Genomic DNA, 13241 nt, shown 5'->3' with positions numbered 1-13241 from the left:
TATGTTCCCACAAAGTGCCCTCAGTGAAATCACCACAATCTAGTACCCGAGCTTCAGCCACAGAGGATCGGAAACCTGATTAGTATCATGGTGACACTGGATCCATCTCTCAGGGATGGACTGGCATTAACCAAACAAGCCGGGATTCACTTGTAATGGTCAGTGCAATTGTCAACCTGATGGAAATGCTGCATAGGAAGATCTGTGTGTCCTCCTGTTATGGGCAGGCTGTATTGGAAGATAACTGTGAATATAAGCAGAATACCAGAGTATTAAGTACACCAGAGCGCCAAGCAACAAAAGCAGTGTGGACTTTCAAGGCAGCCTAAGCAAGGCATTCTCTCCATGTGAGTCAGCTATGTGAGAAATTAAATTGTCATCAAGCTTATGAGTACAGGAGATGTGCTAATAGACCTTAAGAAGTATATTTTAGTCAAGGAAGCTGGAAGCCTTCGCTTCCCAGGTTAGGAGGGCCTTGCCAAGGTGGCCGTTAGGCTAATTTCTGCTTTACTGAGACTCCCATCTCCTTTGGTCTATACATAAGTGGGCCAGGGTCTTCCCCGCCCACCCCTGCCAAGTGGCTCTCTCCTGTCCCCTTTGGTTCACATGGTCTTGTTCCTGATGGGGATCAGAAGAGTGGACTTAGTTTTCCTGGCTTCCTGAAGTTGCTCCCCGTATCACCTTGTTCGAAGTTTTAGATGACCTCTAATACTTTGCTTACACATTTATAAACAGATGGTCTTTTGGTGACCACGAGCAACAGAGTAATCATTTTACTAGCTTAGCTTTGTTTCCTCCTTTTCCCAGTGTTTGGGGAACATTATTGTCTCCCCTCCGCCAACCCGCGATCCCTTACATAGAGTTCTCAACTCTGCTCTTGAAACTTGGAAGGTTGTTGAAAACTCCCCTCCTTTAGTGCATCTGGAAGGAAGATTCGTGAGGCACTCCTGTCCGTCTTCATTCTGCAGGAAGTCCTTGCTTGTGAAAAGTGCTTCTCCTGCTAAGAGGCTCACAAAATTTGTATTTTCTTGCTTCTGTTTTCTTCGTTCTTGGTTGGATACATCATGGTGGCCTCATAACTGAAACCATTGCCAGCAGGTCCTGATGGATATGACGTTTTGGCAACAAAGGGGAAATCCGTTTATAATGGTGCTGCAGTATGTGGACATAGTTTAAATAGCTAAAATGGAGACTCAGATTGACTGTGCGCTGATCTCAGTGAATAAAACTCCCGAGTCGAAGTTAGAAAGTCTGCGTTTGAATCCCAATTCTGTCACTTATTCCCTTTAACTTTAGATGAAATGTTAAGTAAACTTTAACTTTAGATAAATTATCTAATCCCCTCTGATTCCCAGATTTCTTTTCTATAAAATGTGCTTAATAATACTGACCGTGTATAATTGATGTGGTGATTAGATGATTTAATGTAGACATCTTCTCATTCCTGACAGCATAACCATGCATAAAGGCAGCTTTCAATCAAAATATCCTCATTCCTGGGTGCAAGAGGAGGAGGGAAGTTTTTTCTCAGCAGAGAAAGGTTTCCGGGTCATCTCCCCAAGCTGTTGAGCAGAGATTAGTTTGTAAGACATTCTTTCACAGAAGTTTTTGGCCTTTTGAGATTTCTGGCTCTCTGCAGGAGCTTCAGTTTCAGTTTCCCAACTCATGGGCTCACAAAGCCTTAACTATTATCGATGTATCAAACTCCAAGTCCTCAAGCCCACTCGCCACTACCCAATCCACTACCTGCCATCACTCCATCCCTACTCCGCTTTCCCAGGGGTGCCTTATGTCCACTTGAATACTCCCAACCCTGGTTTTCAACGCCCTCTCACCCTTTTTTTGACACCTGGGAGTTTCCTCTTCTTTCTTGCAAGCTCAGGACTATATTAAAAGAGAAACAAGCAAGCATTTTAAATTATATCTTATCTAGCATATCCAGGTGTTGATAGCAGAAGGGTTTCTGAATTTGTGTAGACCACCATTTTGCTGGAACCAGAAGCCTTCTCACATGGCTATGGAATTTCTTGTAATTGGCTGTGTATATCATGAACAAAAGTCAGTGTTCTAGTTTCTCAATTATAATTTAAAAAAAGTTAAAATTTACCATCATGTTTAAAACTAAAAACAAATAAACAAACAAAAAACCACGAGTATTATTGATGAGTATTATCCCTCTACCACCAAGAGGACCATTTTGGTCATGCTTATTCATCTGTCTGTATCTGTCTATCCATCACCTCCATCTATCATATTATCTATCTATCTACCATCCATCTGTCACCTCCATCTATCATATTATCTATCTATCACCTCCATCTATCATATTATCTCTCTATCTCTATCATCTATCACCTCCATCTATCGTATTATCTATCTATCTATCATCGACCTATCTATCTATCTATCTATCTCTTGTTTCTTACCTAGACAACCCCTATTGAAATATTTTGTTACTGTAGAAAGGGTATACATAAAAAGGCGTGTTTGATTCAACACTGCTCACGTTCTGCATTTGACAAATATAGGAAGTAAAATATATAGTAACATTTCAACTGTTTGTTTAAAGGTGGTTGGAAAGAAGATGTTCAGGGAGGTTGGGCTGAATTAGTCATAAATCTGAAATAGGAAATGAAATCCTAGACAGCTGTATTATTTTTAAGTGTACATAGGGACACAAAGTAATGAGGCATGCCTTGTAGCATTCATAACAGACCTAAGAAAATAGGTAAGGCACTCCCTTTTTAAAGTTATTTTAAATGAAAGTTTAAATGTTATCAAAAGAATAAAGGCAGATAGTTTAAAAATCAAATAGATCTAAAAGATTTATTTTTTAAAGAAAGCAATGAGTGTTTATCATACATTTTGCAGCCCATTTGTAGACCAATCTAGAGACCCATGTCTGAGATCTGTGTAATTTTCCCACATTGTTTATTTGATAATGTCCTCTTCTGTTTTCTTTGTTTTCTCTCTCTGCATCCCCCATTGGAAGGATGTTGGATCTGCTGTGTTGATTATCTAAGTCTGTTTCTTTCTCTATTACTTGCATCACATTTTTTTGCTTTATTTTTTTTGCACCTTCTCATGAATATATTCTTTTTTTCTAAGTTTGGCACCTGAGCTAACAACTGTTGCCAATCTTTTTTTTTTTTTCTCTCTGCCTTTTCTCCCCAAATCCCCCCAGTACATAGTTGTATATTTTAGTTGTGGGTTCTTCTAGTTGTGGCACATGAGATGCCGCCTCAGCATGGCCTGAGGGGTGGGACCATCTCCGCTCCCAGGATCCACACCGAGGAAACCCTGGGCGGCCGCAGCCGAGAGCACGAACTTAACCGCTTGGTCTCGGGGCCGGCCCCATCATGAATATATTCTGTTTAAGTTTCAACTATTATATTTTAGCCTGTTTTGTTCTCTGAATGTTCCTTTTTAATAGAATTTTGTTCTTGTTTTGTGAATGCCATGTTTTCTCATAATTCTTGGGGACTATTCATTAGTTTTGTTGGATTTATCAATTGGTGAGAATTCATTTACAGTTATTGCTTGGTGTGTCAGCCTTACTAAGGGACCCCTTCTGATTCTGAAAATGTCAGTGTTTAGAAGTTTTCTCTGGGTCCATTGAGTTACTTAGGTGAGAACCATCCAGTCTCTCTCCTTGGGTATGGGTGGTGGGGAGAGAGTGGGAGAACACTGCCTGCCATCTTTCAGAGAGTCCCACCACTCAACTTGCAGAACTTACGTAGGAACTTTGTTTTAAGCCCTTCATCACCCGTAACCCTCTCTCTGGAGGTCCCAAGCCCCTGCAGGTGTGCAGAGCCAAGGGGCTCACATTTTGCTGGAATCCTCTCTGTAGCCCTCTGCGTTGTAACTTCCTGAGCTCTTCCTCCACTCTGCAGTCAGTTACCTGGCTCCATTGCTGTCTGTCCTTCATACAAGTATTGAACTCTTGCCTCTTTTATTCTCTTGTGGGTTACTACTTATCTTACTGTTTTTTTGCGGGATCTTTTAAGGGAGAGGAGATGAACATAAATGGCCAAGCCAGTATGTTTCTCCCAATTAGAACCCTTGCATAATTTACATCTTTGTATACAACAGAGTGCATGAAAGGTTCGTTTTAATGAGCTTAAAAAATATTTCCATAGCCTTGTTATTTTTCAGGAAATCTGTTTTCTCCATAGGTAAACTTAGGTATTCATCCTAATTATCATACATTTTTAATCAGTGGGATATGAATTAGTAAGGTTTCCCTGGCAAAGGTAAGCTAGTTTAAAAAAAGAATTTAAGTATCTTTGGTTAGCCTTGAGGAAAAGAGTTGAGGAGAAGGCTCGCCAAGCGTGGTTCCATGATGCATCAGTACACAATAAAATGAGTTTATTTTAGTCCATTCCTGTGCCTCTAAGCACCATTCCAGGAAAATCTCAGTTTCCCCTCTTCTAAGAGCACTTTGAGAGGTTGAACTTGACCATCTGGGTGCTGAGAGACTTTTGATAATGTTGACTCTCAATATTTAGGTCTTGATCCTTTGCTCTTGCTGCATTAATTGAACTCCATTTGGTTTGCAAAAAGCTGCCCCAGGATTTTCCAGCTGAGATAATGAAGCCTGCGAAAATAACCCCAGTGCTATCCTGCAGGCACTCTCTATTCAAGCAGGCGTCACTTACCATGGGGATGGAGAGAAGGGAGGGGGATTCAGAGAGAAGTCCCTGCCCTCCCTTCCTTTGATGCATGCATGGAATTTCACTTTCCTTAGTGGAAGATGAGTTTAGGGGGCACAGAGAGCTGTGGATTTATAACAACACCTACCTGGACATACAGGGCTTATGTCTGTTGACAGATACTCCCTTTATTCCACAATAATACTAGAACAGGAATTTTGACATTTCCCATCCGTTAAACCTGGTTGAGATTTCTTTCCTTTTCTTAAAATTCAGCTTTGAAATAGATAGTTTTGATCGTTCACGTTCAGGTGACAGAGTTCTTGCCCTGACAGAGCTCACCGTCAGGTAGGGAATATGTACAAGTAAGCCGGCAGTTACAGAATAGTGCTATAGAAAGGTAATGAGGGAAGGAAAGATACTATGGAAGCTCCCTGGCAGGAAAACTACCTAATCCAAAGTTCTGTTTTTTGGAGAAGGGTGGGTGGTGGCAAAAGGGAATGATTGTCAGAAAAAGTGATGTCTGTGCTGAGACTTGAATAATACAGAAGAAGTTAGCCAGGTCCAAGGTTGGGGTAGGAAGACAGAGGGGGTGTTCTTGGCAAAGGAAATAGTATGAGTCTAGGCACTGAGGCAAGAAAAAACATAGTTCTTCTTAAAAAAAAACTGGAAGAAGTTTAGTCTCTTTGAAGTGTGTCTCTTCATCTATAAGAAGAAGGTGTTGAGAGTCTGGAGAGGTTGTCATGATCAGAGCTAAGCCATTTTATGGTTTGGACTTTATCTTAGGAGGGGCGGAAGCCATGGAATGACACAACGAAGATCCCTCTGGCTTCACAGCAAAGCCAGGACTGGGAGGAGGTGAGACTGAAGGCTGAGGGAGCAGTTAGGGGATAACTGCAGAAATTGAGGTGAGAGATAATTCTGACTTCTACTACAGTAGGACAGCAGCACTAAAGAGAAGTTTGATGAATTTGAGAGATTGTAAGAGATGGAATCAACAGGAATTGGCATTTTATTGGAGGAATGAGGCAAAAGAAGGAGTCCAAAACTAACTGCTCTGTCATCCATGGACATAGAGCCGTGGCAGCCACACCCTGGCCACTATTTCCGGATATTACACTGGCCCGAGTGAATGGGACTGAGGACAGGCATGTTTTGGTGGAGGCTGGGGGTAGGTAGAGTCATAGGACAAGTTTAGGCCTTTAGAGATACTGCCTCCATTGAGACTCAGGGTATGACTGCCTTTTGACAGTTGTGTGTTGCCAGCTGGATTTTCGTGCGTGGTGAGGGAAGCAGCATTTCTTGTTTCTCTTTTGCATTTGCCGTAGTTCTTAGAACAGCACAGAGAAATCACTCACTAACTACAGAACAGCCATTGCGGTGATGTCGGTCAAGGTCCTGGCAGGACGCAGGTGTCACCTTGAAGGGTTACCTGGAGAGCGGTGAATAAAGAGACTATTTACAGAAGAGCAGGCTGTGTTGAAGGAACCAATAAGGGCTTAGCAACAGCAGGAAGCTGCTCCCACCCCTGGGACTGAGGGGCAAAGGCAGCAAGTCACTGAAGCCTGGTGAGGACTAGAGCCCTGGGAGATGAACAGGGCCCAGGGAGGGTTGGCCGTAGGTCAATACCCCCACCTTTCTCCTCTTCTGCACTAGAACCTCCTGTTGACACTTTTGATTGGCTTGGCTGCACACAACTGAGAGCCAAGCGATAGGGAGCCTGAGTGATGCTGGTTTTTTTGTTTGTTTCCTTTATTTTTTTTGAGGAAGGTTAGCCCTGAGCTAACATCTGCTGCCAATCCTCCTCGTTTGTTTTTGCTGAGGAAGACTGGCCCTGAGCTAACATCCATGCCCATTTTCCTCTACTTTACATGTGGGATGCCTACCACAGCATGGCTTGCCAAGCGGTGCCATGTCCACACCCTGGATCTGAATCGGTGAACCCCGGGCTGCCAAAGCGGAACATGCGAACTTAAGCACTGTGCCACTGGGCTGGCCCCAGTGATGCTGTTTAGTACATAGAGTTTGACTTCTTGGAGCACAGAGCAAGGCAGAGAAGGGCAGAGAATAAATCTGGAGGCAAAAATAGAAAAAAAAAATCACAAAAGTCTATTTATATTCTGCTTCCTTGAAAATAGGTCCGACATGTACATGACAAGTGATAACTAGGTATAAGAAAAAATATGGTTAACCCGAACACTTCATTTCCTGACCTATTGGATAAAAACATCTTGGACAGTCCCAAATCAGTATTTCTAAGTTCCTGCCTAAGAAAAGGTGTCATGCCTCATCTAGAGTTTTGATCAAGATTTCTTTTGGCCACGGTGATGTGAGCTGGATATAGAAGTGACAATCAAGAGGCTCAGAGAAAACGACAGTCTGTTTCACTCAAGTTGGAAGTGGCAGGAGGGCAGTGCAACAGAGAGTGGACCGGGCAGCTCACCTAAGAAACGGCCTTGATGATGGATTGTTGTCCTCTCCTTGGAAGGTGACAGAAATCTAGAGGGAGTGTCCTCTTCCATGATGACAAAGCTGGGGGCTGGAGAAGGTGCAGGTAAGAATGTTGCCGTCAACGTACCACGCTGGTTTTGACGGTGAAATATCCATAAAAAGGCAAAGATAGATGGAGATGTGAAAAGAGGAAGAGCTACTTCTGAGCAGTAAGCTTTGATCAGTGGCAATCAAAACAGCAAAATCTTTTTAACGTTAATTTGCTCTCATCTAAAATGCCGAATCATCTACCCTTTATAGACACACTTTCGCTTGTAATGTAGTGCTTTTTTTTTCCCCTAGAATAAAACCCTCTCCTCTGCCTCTGTTATGAAACTCACAGGAAAGGCCACGTCGTGCAATTTGTTTTCGTTTCCTGAATTATTAAAGATTCAGGCAATCAGAAAATGTTTCCTCATGTTACCTGGAAACAAAACACTAGACCCAGAAGTTGGAATTCTTGGAGCTATTTTCTTTCTCAAGCTCCCTGGCAAGATTTTTTGCTGGATGCATTGTGCAGTCTTGAAAAGATGACTAACTTTCAGACCAGGCCAACCTGGGTTCATTATCAGCTTTTTCCTTATTATCTGGGCGACTTTGGTCAATTTACTTAAGGTCTTTGTTTTTTTTTTTTTTTATTATATAAAATGAGGGTGATAGTCTCTCTATGTATGTACTCTTTTAAGAATTAAATAAGTTGATATGTGTCTAATGCCTGGTACTTAAAAGGCACTTAGCAAATGTAGTCTCTTCCCATTTACCTTTTTTTCCAGAAAAATGATTCTTTCAGTGTTGTGAAAATTTTTGTTTATTGAGATAAGTTTATATAACATTATATAAATTATAAATTTCAGGTGTGTATCATAATAATTTGACTTCTGTATAGACTACATCGTGTTCACCACCGAAAGTCTGTTTGCCACCCATCACTGTACATGTGTCCCCTTTTACCCCTTTTGTCCTTGCCCCGAGATGTGTTAAGAATTTCTTAGATAGTTTTTTTAAGTGCTGGGAAAGCCCTGGGTAAAATATTGCATTGAAAAGTATAAAACAGCTGTTTGGGTAGATGAAAACCACATCGTGATTTTATACGTTTCTGTCGGATACTGCATCTGAAGTAGCTGACAGTTTGAAGAACTGGGTCAATTTGCAAATAGTATCTTTAGATTGATTTCTCCAGGGAAAACAGAGACAGGACTTGAATCACTAAGAAGCGGTTGACGCCTACCAAGGCCACATCCAGTTTTATAGAAATATTCTAATAAGTCTTGAAGGCAGAATTCTCCAGCCTGCTGTCAGCTACTTGGAGAAGGAGAGTGACAGATAGAACAGCGTGCGTGAGCCAGAGTAGGAATTCAAACCGAAGTATTTCTGCCGATACCGTAGTAATCCCAGGGTCCTGTTGACATCACTTGGCATCAGGTTTCCAGGCTTCACAAATCTATGATCATTATGGCTGTGTACGAAGTTATAACAATGTTGCTCATGCACGACCAGCAATACAGAATGCATATTTTAGTCATTTTTTTTTCTAGTTCTGCGGATTTTTCTATTGTATTCCATCCATCTTTTCTTTCTGAATCCTTCATAAGGTGAGAAGTAGACCATTTCAAGGCAGATGCTGATAGCTTTTGATGTCTGTGAAGGAGAGAAGAACTAACTAGCACATATCAGCATTGAGCTAAATGAACTAGCCAAACCTTTATAAACCAACGTTCAGGGCGGCTGAGAACTAGTGAATATCACCCTCTTAGAAGTCTGTGTGTTGTAGTGGAAAGAGCTTATAGCTTTGAAAACAGAAGGACATAGGTTTAAATCCTAGCTCTTTGTGATCTTAGTCATCTTATTTTACCTCTCTAAGTCCCAGTTAATCCCTCCATAAAATGGGCATGACAAGACCTACTTTTCAGAATTGTTACACAGAATTGTTAACAGAATTGCTACAATGTTACACATTGAGTGCCGCTCAATGAGGTCTGCATAACCTCTTGGAAAAGGGGGGTTTTATCATGGAATATATAAAGCCTCTGAATGAAAAGTGTACCTTCCAGGAACATGAGTTTTGCTCTGAATTTGGGGAGAATAGAATTTATTATAGAGTTCATTCCCATGAATTTTAAAGGTAAAACATGAGACTTCAAACAAATTTATGCTTGTAGTTATCTTAGCTCAAACCTAGGCTCCCTAAAGATACAAGTTCCCCCACTTCATCAGTTAAGAGCTCCCAGATAGAAAGTTGTTAGAGGAACTTATGTATATAACAGTATTTGGCAAATGTTACCAGTCACGTTTCAGTGAAAGAAACAGAAACTAGTCTAGGTAACTTAAGCAGAGAGGTATTCAATATGAGGAATTAGTTGCTTACCAAAAAGTGAGAAGACTATAGATTGGGTCTCCATAAATGACCCTCAGAACTCTACAGTACTGAAATAATCAGGAAAGTGGGGAACCAGGAGGTGTCCATTGGAACTCTTGAAATTATACAGCATAAGAGCAGTGATCTAGAAATCAAGAAACTGGGGTGAGGGTCCTGACACCTTACAACTGCCTCATGACACCTAGAAAACTAGTCATTGGACACTCGAGCTCCAAGCTAGCTGCCATTGCCTCTTCCTTTTGACACTGAAAACCTTGCTTGCCAGTAGTAGTAGTCAAAACACCAGGAGTGTGTCCTTCTCTTCACTTCCACCTTCCAATTCTCAGAGGAATATATAAACTATATATCTGGCAGAACCTAATATGTCTCCAGAACCCTAGCTGCAAGAGAATCTGGAAAGATGGATTTTCTTTTTTTTTTTTTTCATTTTTAGCATTCTACATTGTAAAGAGAGTGCAATGAGGCTGAGTAAGCCAATTCACTGTATCCATCACACAAAGTATTAGCTACATGGTAGAAGCTCAAGAAATGCTAATTCTCCTCCCTTCCCCTGTAATGACTCATAATATAAAAGCTGAAAGGAAACTCTGTGCCTTGATCTAGTTTGGAGAATTGTGGCAAAGATAGTACCTCCCCTACTGGATCAGTGTTGTAGAGTTCTGGAAATAGGTTATAGTGGCAGAGACAGTAGTGCTGACCAAATAGGCCATTTGTTCTCCTGAATTTCCGGGCCTTCTTGCAGGTATGTTGGGTTTTGTGACTAATTCTGGCTAATGAAATAGGAGCAGAAATGATGCGTCCACTTCTGGGCTAAGGCAGTGATGGGCACCCATGTTCTTGGAGGTGCAACTACAAAATGGCAGAGCTTCCTTAAGCCTGGCCTCCCTTGGGACCTGTTGGAACAGATCCCCACTCCACCTACCTCAGACCCTTTTTGGACATATCGCATGTTATTTTCATAAAGTTTAGTTATCATAGATGACTGAGACTTCAGGATGATTTGATAGCACAGCATAAACCTAGCCTATCGTGACTAATACGAGCATCATGTAAATGAACTCATCATTTAGTCAAGATGATTAATATTTACCGGGAGACACGAGTAATTATGAAGCTGGGAGTAAATGAAATTTTTTCTCTCTTGTTTCCCACTTTATATTGTTTTTAATATACAGCCTAAAAACAACCATTTTGCTTCCTTTGTAGTTGAAGTCATCCAAGTGAATAAAGCATGACCTAAAGGTATCAGATGAAGGACCAGTGGGCCTTTTCACAGTGAGAACATGTGAAAAGCATTCTTTATCATTGCAATTATAGCTGTTGCTTTTGGAGACTGTTATTATTTGTGGCGAAGGCTCTTTCCCTCTGGGACTAAAGGACACCTTTGTTCGAAGGAAGCTTTGCATCTGTTTGCCTCAGCAAAACTAGATGTAACTATAATATAACCAAACTCTGCCACAGCTAATGCTAGAATTTATGTGTACATTCATGGCGTTTTTTCTCCCTTTCTAGGTTATAATTACTTGCATTTGAAGATAAGACTACCAATTTTTGATAAAGAAAAGAGACTTGAAAACACTTCACTCTTTGATTTACCCTCGCCCCTCGATCTGTTCTCTCATATTTCCATCCAAATTAGCTTCCACTACTGTAATCTGAAGCTTCTTTTAAAAATCTTGTTATTGCAGCATTGGTGTGAAAATTAAATGAGGTAATATATGTTAAACTATTTCATAAGCTGGGAATCCTTAAGAATATAAGAAAAACAACATGCCTCATTGAAGATGTCAACACATCATTATCACTTCATTGGAGCCCACAAGAAACCCAAAGCTTCCCCAACTTGAGTCCCCCTGTATCACCCTTTGTAGCTGTTACCACGTGGTGGTTTTACACTTATTTGTGTCTTTATTTGACTAACACCTGACTTTCACACTAGCTCCCTGAGTACAGTGGCCTTGTTTACTTTAGCTCAGCATTTTATCCCACGTGCCCAGCCCAGTCACTGATTGGCTCAGGACCGGCATTGAATAAATGCTCACTGGATGAATATATATATGGGCAAATGGACTGATAAGTGGATAAGGGAAAGAGAACACAAGAAGACCCAGGAGATAGAGAAGGGCTTCCCAATTCTTCTTCACAATGATTGCCTCAGTCTGTATATTGGGTTGCAAAAATCATGAGGCACCATTTAAAGAGGAAAAAATGCCCTCCAACTATGACCACAGTGCAGCGTATTCTTTTTTTTTTCAGGGGAACCAGAACTGTGACCTCTGTAGACCTATTTGTAAGAGTTGGAGAGTATTAATATTGGGATGAGCTCTAAGTAGTTTCCTTACTTCTGTGTGGCCAGAGTTCTGATTGTAGTTGCAGCCCTTTGGCTTAGAATTGTTTGTCCTGCAGAGCTGTGAACTCGAGCCTAGAGGAGCTGGGGAGGAGGGGTGACCTTGGCAAGGTCAGCGTCTTTCCCCTTCTAGGCGGCCCTGGAGCTGACCAGACAGAACGGAGCCAGAGGGCCCCAGCTACAGGCACTTCTGCGAATCTGACAGACCATGTACTCCTTCAGGTTGTCCAGCTGTCCCTGCACTACGTAGCCCAAGCAGACAGGATGGCTTACAACCACAGGAAATCAAAATCCACCCTGCAGATGCATTCCAGTCAGTGTCCGACCAGGAAAGCAGACTACTCTAGGCCTTTTAAACGAGGGGATTGAACGCAGGGAATTGGTTATAATGGTAAAGGAAGAGCTGAGAAGTCAACAGGGGTTTTTCCTTTCTTCTGCGCTCCAGTCTCCCCTGGTGCCTCGTGTGGGCAGAAGCCATGTGACACAGAAGCCTCAAGTAATTATCCCCAATATGATACTGAGCAAAGTCAGAGAAAGAGCAAGGAATGGAACTGAGGCTCAGGGCAAACAGTCTCAGGACAGGCCCAGGAAGGCACCTGATTCACCTCTCTATTTCTAGTATTTAGCACACAGTGGATGCCCCCAAAATATTACATTGAATGCAAAGAATGATCAGTACCTGGCTCTGACACTTAACTCTGTGTTTTGTACAGCAAGTCATTCCATCTCTCTGAGTGTATTCCTGGACATAAAATAGAAATAATATAGGTTCCCCATTCTTATCCTACAGAGCAGAGGATTCTGATCTTTAGTGTCTTGCAGGAGCTCTGTGTCATCTTCCAAAAAAAAAAAGCTTCTATTTTCATTGTATAAGACTCTGATCAGTAGCATACATCACCCTGACCCCCAAGACTGACCCTGGATGTCACTCTTTTGAATGAGAACTTCATGTTAAATGACTTTAATATGAGTTGTTATTTCTTTGGTGGAGTGCGAGAAACCAATACTTTTTTTTTTTTGAGGAAGATTAGCCCTGAGCTAACATTTACTGCCAATCCTCCTCTTTTTGCTGAGGAAGACTGGCCCTGAGCTCCCGTCTGTGCCCATCTTCCTCTACTTTGTATGTGGGATGCCTGCCACAGCATGCCTTGCCAAGTGGTGCCATGTCCACACCTAGGATCTGTACTGGCGAACCCCAGGCTGCCAAAGCGGAACGTGCACACTTAACTGCTGTGCCACCAGGCTGGCCTCCAATACATTTCTGATTGATGGCTCTGGTCCCAAATAACCTACATATTGCTCTACAATATCACTTAAAAATATTTAATGATTTATTGAATCATTTGTTCAGTTACTTTTTCAATAGATAATACAT

The 13241-nt window shown here is 41.7% G+C and overlaps 1 protein-coding gene across 4 annotated transcripts in view; it reads left to right on the top strand.

Moving 5' to 3' along the window:
• SNTB1 (syntrophin beta 1) overlaps positions 1-13241 on the top strand; it is a 228302-nt gene that overhangs the window by 105548 nt on the left and 109513 nt on the right. The gene's annotated exons all lie outside the window — the stretch shown is intronic.

Source organism: Equus caballus, chromosome 9 (genome assembly GCF_041296265.1).
Source record: "Equus caballus isolate H_3958 breed thoroughbred chromosome 9, TB-T2T, whole genome shotgun sequence".
Lineage (NCBI taxonomy): Eukaryota > Metazoa > Chordata > Mammalia > Perissodactyla > Equidae > Equus > Equus caballus.
Note: the sequence above shows the minus strand (reverse complement) of the source record. Positions and strands in the feature narration are given on the sequence as shown.